This window comes from Gekko japonicus, unplaced genomic scaffold, assembly GCF_001447785.1.
Source record: "Gekko japonicus isolate JY-2015 unplaced genomic scaffold, Gekko_japonicus_V1.1 scaffold255, whole genome shotgun sequence".
In the NCBI taxonomy this organism is placed as follows: Eukaryota; Metazoa; Chordata; class Lepidosauria; order Squamata; family Gekkonidae; genus Gekko; species Gekko japonicus.
This window is the reverse complement of record NW_015160843.1, coordinates 73,893-83,804: the sequence shown is the minus strand read 5'-3', so window position 1 is coordinate 83,804 and position 9,912 is coordinate 73,893. Positions and strand designations below refer to the sequence as shown.

General features: G+C 49.5%; 1 long non-coding RNA gene across 1 annotated transcript in view; it reads right to left on the bottom strand.

Annotated features, from left to right (window-relative positions):
* Positions 1-8,036: 8,036 nt before the first annotated feature.
* LOC107117550 overlaps positions 8,037-9,912 on the bottom strand; it is an 8,829-nt gene continuing 6,953 nt past the window's right edge. Inside the window, exon 4 of the long non-coding RNA XR_001482739.1 lies at positions 8,037-8,088. This is a non-coding gene — a long non-coding RNA (uncharacterized LOC107117550). The remainder of the gene's footprint in view (positions 8,089-9,912) is intronic.

Here is a 9,912-nt window from a genome sequence, read left to right as displayed (position 1 = left end):
CTTTAGGGCAGCTTCAGTCCAGGAAGTGCAGCTGTGCTTTCATCAGTTAGACCAAGGTGGATGCCAGAGCAGGTATATTAGCTTCAGCCACTGTGTCATATATTACAGCATTTTAAATCTTGTTCCTTTTCATAGCACATTGTGCCTCACTGAGCAAATGAGAAGTCATCTACTCGAAATGGTGTATTTTAAAAAAAACTTATTTAGTTGCAACAGACAAAAGCAGATGGAAACACTGGAGGACAGCAAAAGAAGTCTTTCTTGCTGAAAGGAACAGCTAAAACTACTAATTATTTGTGCTTCACCTCACTTGAAGTGACCTAATAACTGCAATAGGATAATAGTAAAGCCAATTCAGTCCTCCAACATCCAATTCAAAGTGTGCTTCTTGCAGTCTGAACTGTAACATTTCTGCCCCCTCTACACCTTTAAGCACTGACAAAAACTCAAATTAATTTTCATTTTAAAAAACTAAGTAAATTTTGTCACAGTTGGCTATATTACAAAAGCAGCAACACACATGAAATGGGGAAAAGAGTTACCAGGTTGACACATCCTTACAGGTAAGGTGGTTCTCTTTCTAAAGATACTACCCCAGCCACTTGGTGTGAGGAGGGAAGAAGCAGCCTGGTTCCTACATGCATGGCGAATGTAGAAATGGGCTGGTGTTACTGTGATAGAAGCCTTCGAGGCATAGACCACCGTCTAGGGGGCAAGACCATGCTCTCAGCAAAGGTTTGGGCATGTGGTCAGGCTACTTCGACAGGATAGTATTCTCCTCAGCTCAAAAATTATGCATTTAAAAAGCTGGTGTACCATTTTTCTGCCCCAGGGAGCATTCAAGACTACTAGATATGGCTAAAATTGGCCACTTTTCTGTAACTAGAAGCCAGCTGCATTTGTACCTGGATGGGGGAGGTCATAGAGCCCCACCTGCTTGGTGCACGCATATAGTTGTAATTTTTATAAATTCATGGGTTTTCCTCCAACAAAGTAGGTTGTTGAGCAATTTTTTGGTAAGTCCCTGCTGCTACTGCACATGTATACAGAGGAAAAGAATCCCCACACCTCTTTGCAAACATGGTGAGGATTTTTAACACACACAAGGCTTCTTTTCCTCATACGACTGATTTCATGTTATTTCCCGGCATGTGCTTGCAACTCAGTGGGTCCCATGGATTCTGGGGAAGGAAAGATTGAAGACAAACTTCTCCATCTCATTAACTAGTGAAATGAAGCTTACCCAGGGGTCATCTATGAACAGTCACCATTTCCAGGCATAGTTGAATAGACAAGGTAAACAATCTGACCTTTAAGAAGTTATCTCTTTTGGAAGGCCATTTGCTGTACTTCAGCTTAAACTTATTAGTAAGAAAACAGTGACTGAAACGATATCCCCCCCCACACACACACACACAATTTGCTTTCACAGCCAGAAAAACAAGAGTCCCTCTACCATAGCTACACAGTTGTTCTGGTCATTTTAAGGAGTCATCATAGCCTCAATGATTTATGCAGCATCTCCTAACTAGCACACAGTATACAGTGAGCAATATGGTCCTCCCTAATTAATATTCACTCTCAGAAGTCCCTTGTAGAGCATAAGCAGCAGAGTTTCTCACTATGGGGTGCAGTTCCCGCAGAATGTTTCATCAGGGTGAACTACTCTTCTGATGTAACAGTAGGTTTTTATATCCTGCTTTTCTCTATCTTAATAAATCTCAAAGTGGCTTACAATCGCCTTCCCTTCCTCTCCTCACAACAGTCACCTTGTGAGGTAGGTGGGGCTGAGAGAGCTCTGAGAGAACCATGACTGAACCAAGGTCACCCAGCAGGTTTCATGTGGACAAATGGGGAAATCAAACTTGGTTCCCCAGATTAGAGTCTGCTGCTCTTAACCACTACACCAGTTACGTTAAGCAGGAGGTAAGCACTGGTACAAAATACCCAAACGACCGTGTGAGCTTTGAGGCTTGGGCCAGCATCACTATAGGAAGGTAAGTTGTATATCTGCATCAGCAACAAGATTTCTTCCCAATTCCAAGTTCAGGCTTTCCAAAACACCCTAAACGAGAATATATCCTTGTCTTCTCTCATCTTGCAAAATGCAGGATTGCCATCTGCACCTCAAGGTCTGATTGCCAACCAAGAACCACCTCCTTAGGTGTAATCAGTGATCAGCTCTTAAAGAGCTGCAGCATAAAATTGATTCCCAAATCATTGCAGTTTATGGGGGGGGGGAAGCATTTCTTTCTCAACCAAGTCTGCACCATCCCCTCAATGGACAAAAAACTTACCCACAACTCCTCTGGAAACTCAAATGCAGGATGTTGCCCTCAGACAGGAGGGTGAAATAGTCTTCCTTCCTGCTCTAAAAGGGACCCTTTAGTCTTCCATCCTGCTCTAAAAGGGACCCTGACAGCTGTGGCCAAATATAGGGAAGGGGGCGTTTGAATACTTTTTGCCAATTTATTCCCTCTATGAATTCAAAAACATGCCAATTAGCCTGCTCAAGACAACAACCAGTGTGTATACCTCAGGGCCAGCAGCAGTGGCATCAAATTAGCTGATCATTTATGCACTGTGGCAGCCTTAAGTGAAAGAATGTGCCATCCTTCTGCAAACTTTAATTAGGCAATTATACTTGTCACTGGATCCCTGTACTGGAGAGAATCTATTCTATACAACTGAAGACCTACTAAAGTAGTATAAAGGATTGAACAACCCAGTAAGCCAACAGTAGGTCAAAGGGAGTTTGCACATTCTTGGAAGGGATGAACAGGCACTATTCCAGTATGGTCAACTACACCAAGAGCCAACAGCACAAATCACTTCAGCTTTCTCCACTGACATCAGCTGTCCAGGAAGGAGAGAAGAAAGGGATATCTTCAGTCACATAATACTTGAAGAGTCCAAGGCACCATCATGAATGGCTGGTCATAATATAAGGGAAGGATGTATAAAGGACCCGAGAGCCAAAAAATGGCCACGAGATTAAATTCAGGGAGAAGTCAGTGAAAGGTCTCTACTTCTACCACAGTCCAGTCCCCATGGGGGGATGACATGTCCTCAGGGGAGAAGCTTGTCACAGAAGTGATGCTGGCCCGCGATTCGTCCAGAGGGGATATAAGTTCTGTCCATTTGCTAATCTCAGCTTCGTTGCTCACAGGCCCCTTCCCACCAACAGCACCCAAAGGTGCCTCTGCTGAGAAAAGCAGCGTCCGGCTGATTAGCTGCTGCACAACTGTAGCCTGGAAGCTTCCTAGGTGAAGGCCCTGCTCTTGAGAGGTGGCACACGAGCAGCAATTCCCGTCCTCTTCATCCAGGCCAGATGTCTCAGCACCACTTTCTACTTCATAGATAGTGGAGAGGATCTCTGATGGACATGGTCCCCAGGGGAAGGGCAAACCAGCCCCATTGTCACCTACAAACAGGGCAAGGAGGCTTGGGTTGGAAAGAGTGGCCCTCAGGGTGGGAGTTGGGGTTGACAAACAAGGTGAGGAAGTGACAGACAAGAACAGACAGGAGAGTGGGAAAGTGGCCAAGGTTCAGCTCTCAAGGTGCTTCTCAGCCTGGCAAGAACCACATCCCCAGATTCCGGGACTGTGCTGTGAAGCTAGCGGTCTCAGCACTGGGGTTACTGATGCTGTGTAGAAGGCTCTCCGCCCAGGACTCCAGAGTCGGTTCAGACTCTTCAGCTGCCTCACCTAATGTCAGCTGGTCCTGCCAAATGGTCTGCTTCTTATAGTGGAGCATGAGCTATCTCGGGGGTGGCTTTTTGGAAAGTACTGCTTGGTGCACTGTTAAAGCAAAGCAGGACTCTACAAATACAGATGAGCTAATGTCTGCCTCTCCATTTCTCAAAGAAAGAGGGATAGATGTGAAATACATTTAGGTCTCAACAAGGTAAGTTTGAACATCCTATTAGGGCTGCTTGCTCTGAAGTCCACGGTAACCTAGGAGTTCTTGCTTGGCAAGTTTCACTTTAAGCCAGCTACAGGAGGAACAAAGCAAAAGACTCCAGCAACAAAGCTAGAGCACATGCTAGTTTACATTGCCTGAGGGAGTCCCAGGAACTATTGTTGCTGGGTAGGCTTGCCAAGTCCCGGGGGGTGGGGACCCGCCCCAGAGGCCCGTTCCCAGCAGCTGGTGGATCGGGCCCGGGGGACACCCCACCCCCCAAAGCACAGGACGTGCCCGGCGTCAGCACGTCACCCCGCCAGGGGCGGGGCCGCGGTCATCCCAGGGAAAACTCTATGTTTTTCCCTCGGATGACCGCAGCCCCGCCCCGGCGCGCCCGCGTCACTTCCGGGTGACGTGCTCGCGGGCGCTCTCGGACCAAGCCAGGAGTCCCCCGCTGCGGCTTAAGGTAGGACTTGGCAACCCTATTGCTGGGAACTTGAGTCCCCCCCCCCATATGAATTTGTCAGGCCATTACAATTCCATCTGGAATTAATCTTTCTGGTCAACTACAAGAGTTTGTTGGCAGGTGGGTATCAACCTACATGTTCTCCATCCATCCCCCTTCCTTTTGGAATTTCTCAAATTTAAGGCAATCAATTACTACACATTCAAATACCAACTACATTAAAGGAGGACTGCAAAGTTCAGACTACTGAAAGTCAGCTGCATCCATTTGTCTTGCTCCTGGCCCACTCACTGCATTTAGGAGAGGTTGGCCCAGACTGTGGTGCTGCTTGTGACCAGCTCAATGGATGTTAGGAGCACCACACAGCTTCTTATGCGCTGGATCACGCCCTGCCCAAGTACAACAAAGTCTCACTTTCTCCTGGAACCCCAGTTGGCAGTTTTGTCCAAGGATGGAAAGAGAAATTACACCCTGGAACAGCTTAAAGCAACCACCACTAACTTAGGCGTTAAGACCAGGAGGGTGTAGCTGCTGCTTATAGACCAGCGTTCTGCAGTGCTACTTTATCCCCTTGCCATACAGATTCACTGAACTTCTGCCAGCTGTATGGAATGGCATGAGCCACAAATGGCACAGAAGCCTTACCTGCCCCTGGCACTGGAAGGAGAGGTCTAGTTCCTACAAAATGGGCAGCTGAAGACTAGGCCTCCCTTCCAACATCTCAACAGCCAGCTTTAAAAGTTTGAACGCTGCCCCTTTTCCCCACCATCCCTTTCTTTCCAAGGTCAATAAATAGAAGGCAGGGACATGTCTCCTGGAAAAACAAGACAGGCCAGGTCATCAGATAGACAAAGTGATGCTTTATTTATTATGTCAAAAGGCTACCCTTCTCAGAAGAACACTAAAATACACACAGCTTCCCCTGAGGAAAGTCTGTACAGGGTTAAGGGAAAAGTTCTCAAAAAACACAGAGAGACAGAAGTGTGCCTATTTGGCTAGAGACACAAATGGAACAAATACACATGAAGGGGCGGGGGCATCTCCCTTCCCTACAGGGTACTATTGCACAGTGAGATACCACAGGTTGGCACTGACACAGACAAGGCAGGCTTCCATCTATACATTACCTGCAGCCAGGTTATGAGTGGCAGTGAAAGGTGGGGATGACTCTTCATCCTGCCCTCGGGCCTTCTGGGAAGCTGGTGTGTCTGGCGCCAGGTGCTCCCAATCCACAGGTGTCTTGCTATGGGGCTCCTTAGGGAGGGGCTCCTTGCTGCCCTCTGTGGAATGCTCCTCGCTCTCCAGGGAAGAAAGGCCGGGACTCTTGCCGCAACTGTCAGTGGAATGGAGGTGGAAGGCACCGAAGACATCGCAAGAAGCCGCCGAGTTGGTCGAAGCAGGGGTCTCTGTGCCAGCATCACCAGAGCCTGGCTCGTCAGACTCCTCCACCGAGTGGGGCAAGGAGGGCTTGCCAGGGGGAGACCTGGAGAGGCACATTGTTTGTGTGAAGCCCGGGTCCTTCAGGAGGTCTGCATCCAGCTCTACTTCCTCCTCCTCTGAAGAGGACACTGTAGGCTCAGTGGGTGGGTCACCGAGGATTTCGTCAGCTGGCAGAGTCTCTGCCTCATCATCTCCTTTCTCCATGTGGATGCCCAGGTCTAGCTCGCCAGGCAGGTCCTCCAGGGGGCTCAGCAGCTGGTGGCAGGTCTGTTCCAGTTTCTCATCAGACTTGGATTCCACCCCCGAGCTACTGTCGTAGTCCCGCAGCTCCTCTGGGGTGCTGGTCTCGCTGCTGCTCTTGCCAGCCAGGTCAGGGCCGCTTAAGGTGCTGGATTTGGAGGAGGAGCCCCCTCTTTCAGGGGAGTGGCCCTTCAACACTGTGCTACTCAGCAGCAGTTCTGGAGCCTCAGGAAGCTGAGCAGGCGGCTCCTGCAACAGCTCAAGGCTCTTCAAGGGCAAAGTCTGAGGCTTGGCCATCGACATCTGGCCAATGCCACTACCTGGCGACATCTCCCCTGAAAGACAGGGCAAAAGATCCGGATCTCTGCACTTGGGAGCATCCTCTTGTTTCAGGCTGCCAAGACACACCTCAGCCATGGCATCGCCCCCGGGGCCTCTGATGCAAGAAAGTTCACCCGCAGAGCCGGATGCAACACCGTGGCCTGCAGAAGCATCTCCCATTGACTCTGCAGGGAGAAAGGCCACTTCATCTGCAGGCAAAGGGAGAGGAGACTTGTCCTCATCAGGCTCACTGGTGTCTGGATGGTCCCCTATAGGCAGCACTTCCACCAATTCACCTTCAGCGGGAACGACAGCTCTGTTTGGCTCTTCTGCCTGAGGAGCAGTGGCTAACTCTTGAGCGCCTTCAGTACTCAGAGGCATCTTTGCTTCAAAGTCTAAAGGGCTCACCCTTAACCTCTCATTGTCCACCTCCACAGGAGAAACTTCCCTCTGCCACTCTTCCTCTTCACTCAGAGGCAGGGCGACTCCCTCGGCCAGTTCGCCAAAGCCGCTGTGCCCGTCACCATCCTCAGCTGCCTGAGGCTCAGTCACTACTCTCAGGGGAGAATCTACCCAGCTGGCTGAGGGAGATGGTTCCACCTGAAAGGCTGGCTCCTCCTGTGTCCCTGCCATCAGCCCTGGCAGCTCCATAGGTTGGACTTCTCCAGCAAGCCCAACAAAGGAGGCAGGAGAAGGAAGCCCACTGACGCAGCTCAGCACAGAAGCTTCCTCCTTAACCAGTATCTGGGAATCTTCATCTAGGGAGGAGGCTGATAGGCCACAGACATCTTCACAAGACACAGCAATTTCAAGCAATGGGTATGGCTGCTCAGCGGGCACTGGAGTATCTGAGCCTGGAAGCACTTGGTCCTTTGAGTGTTGGAAGTCTGTGCCTTCTCCACTAGGCTGCAGAAATTCTGATGGTGGAATCTGGTAATCAAGTGCCAAGTGAGTAGGAAAAGACAGCTGGCAGAGTAGCTCTGTGTGCAAATTCGGTGTTTCATCTGGGAGCTCTGAGACCTCAGGGAGAGGCAAGTGAGGCGTTTCACTGGGAGAAGAGACCTTCACATCTTGCAGACTAGGAAAGACCAGAAATGGTGCTTCCAGCACTGGAGGTGATGCCTGTGGAGCTATTACATCCAGCTGCCCAGCCCCATCCTCCCTCCCTCCCATGTCCATTGGCACACTTTGCTCAGTCTCCTGTGCTTCTAGCCTGCTGGTCTCAGGTTCTTTCAAGACAAGCTGGGCATCAGCCTCTACCTCTGTTGTAGGCTCCAGTTCCACAGGCCTTGTATCCTCAATGCGGGTACTTTCTACTTCAGCAACAGCTGACTTTGCATTCCCTTCATCAGTTGCCTTCTGAAGCTTTTTTGGAGTAGCAGCTTGCTCTTGGCTTGGAAGAGCATCTTTCTTGAGAAGCTTCTTGCCCGGACTGCTCCCTGCAGCCAGTACCTTGAGCGCAGGGGCTCTGTATGGTGTTGCTGGACGGGCACTACCAGCAGCTGTCTTGAGAGGAGTTCTGGGCTTAGGTGCCTCCAAAAGCTTCTTCTCCAGAAGCCTGGCATTCACAGATGCAGTCACATTCTTCTGTCCAAGGCTTGGCTCAGATTGCAGCTTGGAATTTGGAAGCTTGAGAGGTTTGGCACCAGGTAACTTTTTCACAGTAGGGTTAGTGCTTGAAGGCTTGGCCTTTGGGATGGTGGCGGCTCTGATGGGATCTGCAAGACAAACAAGACCTTAAACACTGGTTGGAGAAGCATGGCTTCATGTAGCATGTGGACAAGCATGAAGAAGGTTTAATGGTTTGATCAGGGATGTATCCAATGGTGTGAGCATGGGAGGTGGTGCCCCCTACCCACACAGCCCCTCCCCCCTGACAGCAAAGCCTGCTAGTTCCCTCCTCCCAGAGGGCAAAAGAGCCTGGAGTGACTTTGGAGGGACAGGCGTCAGCCACACGGTTCCTCCCCCATGCCTGTTCCTTCTGCGCCGCCCCTCTCTTCCCTCCCCATCTGCCAGCTGAGCAGGCAGGCAGGTTTAAACTTAAAACCCCCTCTCTGGAGCAGCGCTGCAGCAGCGGCACAATTTCTCCATTGGATACAATGGAGAAATCATGTCGCAGCTATGGCATGACTCCAGAGAAGGAGTTTAAAGTTTAAACCCCCTCACTCCTCAGCTGGCAGGCCTCAGCACCAGCATTAAATTAAGGGTGGAGGGTTACATTTAAATTAACCCCCCCCCACACAGAGTTCTTCCTGCCCACCAGCTCCCCCCCCCATTGGCAGCCCCAGGGGTGGAAACTAGTCAGAGGGTCAAAAATACTGATTTTACTAACCAAAATTAAAAAAAACTGACCAAATACTGACCAAAAATCTGACAAATTACTGAACAATTTAATGCCAGCCTACTGATAAGCTAGTGTTTTAAATGTAAAACCAGGACTTCATTAAAAATTATTAGTATCTGTCCTCTACCATCCCCATAGCCAGCCCCATAGTTAGATGTGGCCCAGATAAAAGGATTGCACACATTTTTATTGAATGTTTGTTCTGAATAGAGGACAATGTTTTCGTTATTGTACAAAATTTAAGGCAAAAAAAGATTCCCTTTCAAAAATAATCACACACGGCAGATAATAAAACAGCAAGAACATATTAAAAACCAAACATAAAGTAATAATTATGACAACAAAACATAATTACTGTAAGGTGAGGCTTGCCTTTGCTTTTACTTTATCTTTGGTTTTTTGATGAAAAAAGAACTGGCCAGCAGCCTGCCACCCCTGGTGGAGGCCGTGTCGGGCTGGGCATTGGAACGCCCTAGACTGATTGTCCTGTGTGATTTCAGTGTCCATGCAGACAATGTGGACTCCACTCAGGTGATGGACCTAATGTCATCCATGTTGGCGCTGGGACCCTCCCCATATGTAACAACTCCCACTCACCGGGCCAGACACACGCTCGATCTGATCTTCGCGGCAGGGGTCAAGTGGACTGGATCACTGCCTCAGCAGTGCCATGGTCAGACCATCATGCCCTGAAGGCCCATCTGAATGTTTCACCCTGACCCTCTTTGGGCAGCAAGCAGATTTCAGCTCACCCGCAGAGCCAAATGGACCCCATGTGGCTTCAAATGGCCCTGCGGGATCTGATGCCCTCTGGCAGCTCATTAGATGAGCTTGTGAAGGATTGGCACAGCTGACTTTCAGCGGCCATTGATGAGATCGCTCCCTGACGCCCTCTGCACCCTCACTCTTGGCTGGCTCCTTGGTTTACCCAGGAGTTGCGGCTGATGAAGCAAAGGCTAGGATGGCTAGAGAGACAGTAGCGGTGCACTTATAGGATGTTTATGAGATCCTACGAGATGGTAATCAAAGCCACTGAGAGTACTATACGGTCATGATTGCGTCTGCGAGCTCATGCCCAGCCCAATTATTTAGAATAATTTGGTCTATGACTGTTCTGCGACAAGGCAGACCAAATGTTAGGGAATTGGACACTGGCTGTGAGGCCTTTGTGAGCTACTCTGCAGATAAAGTTCTGTCG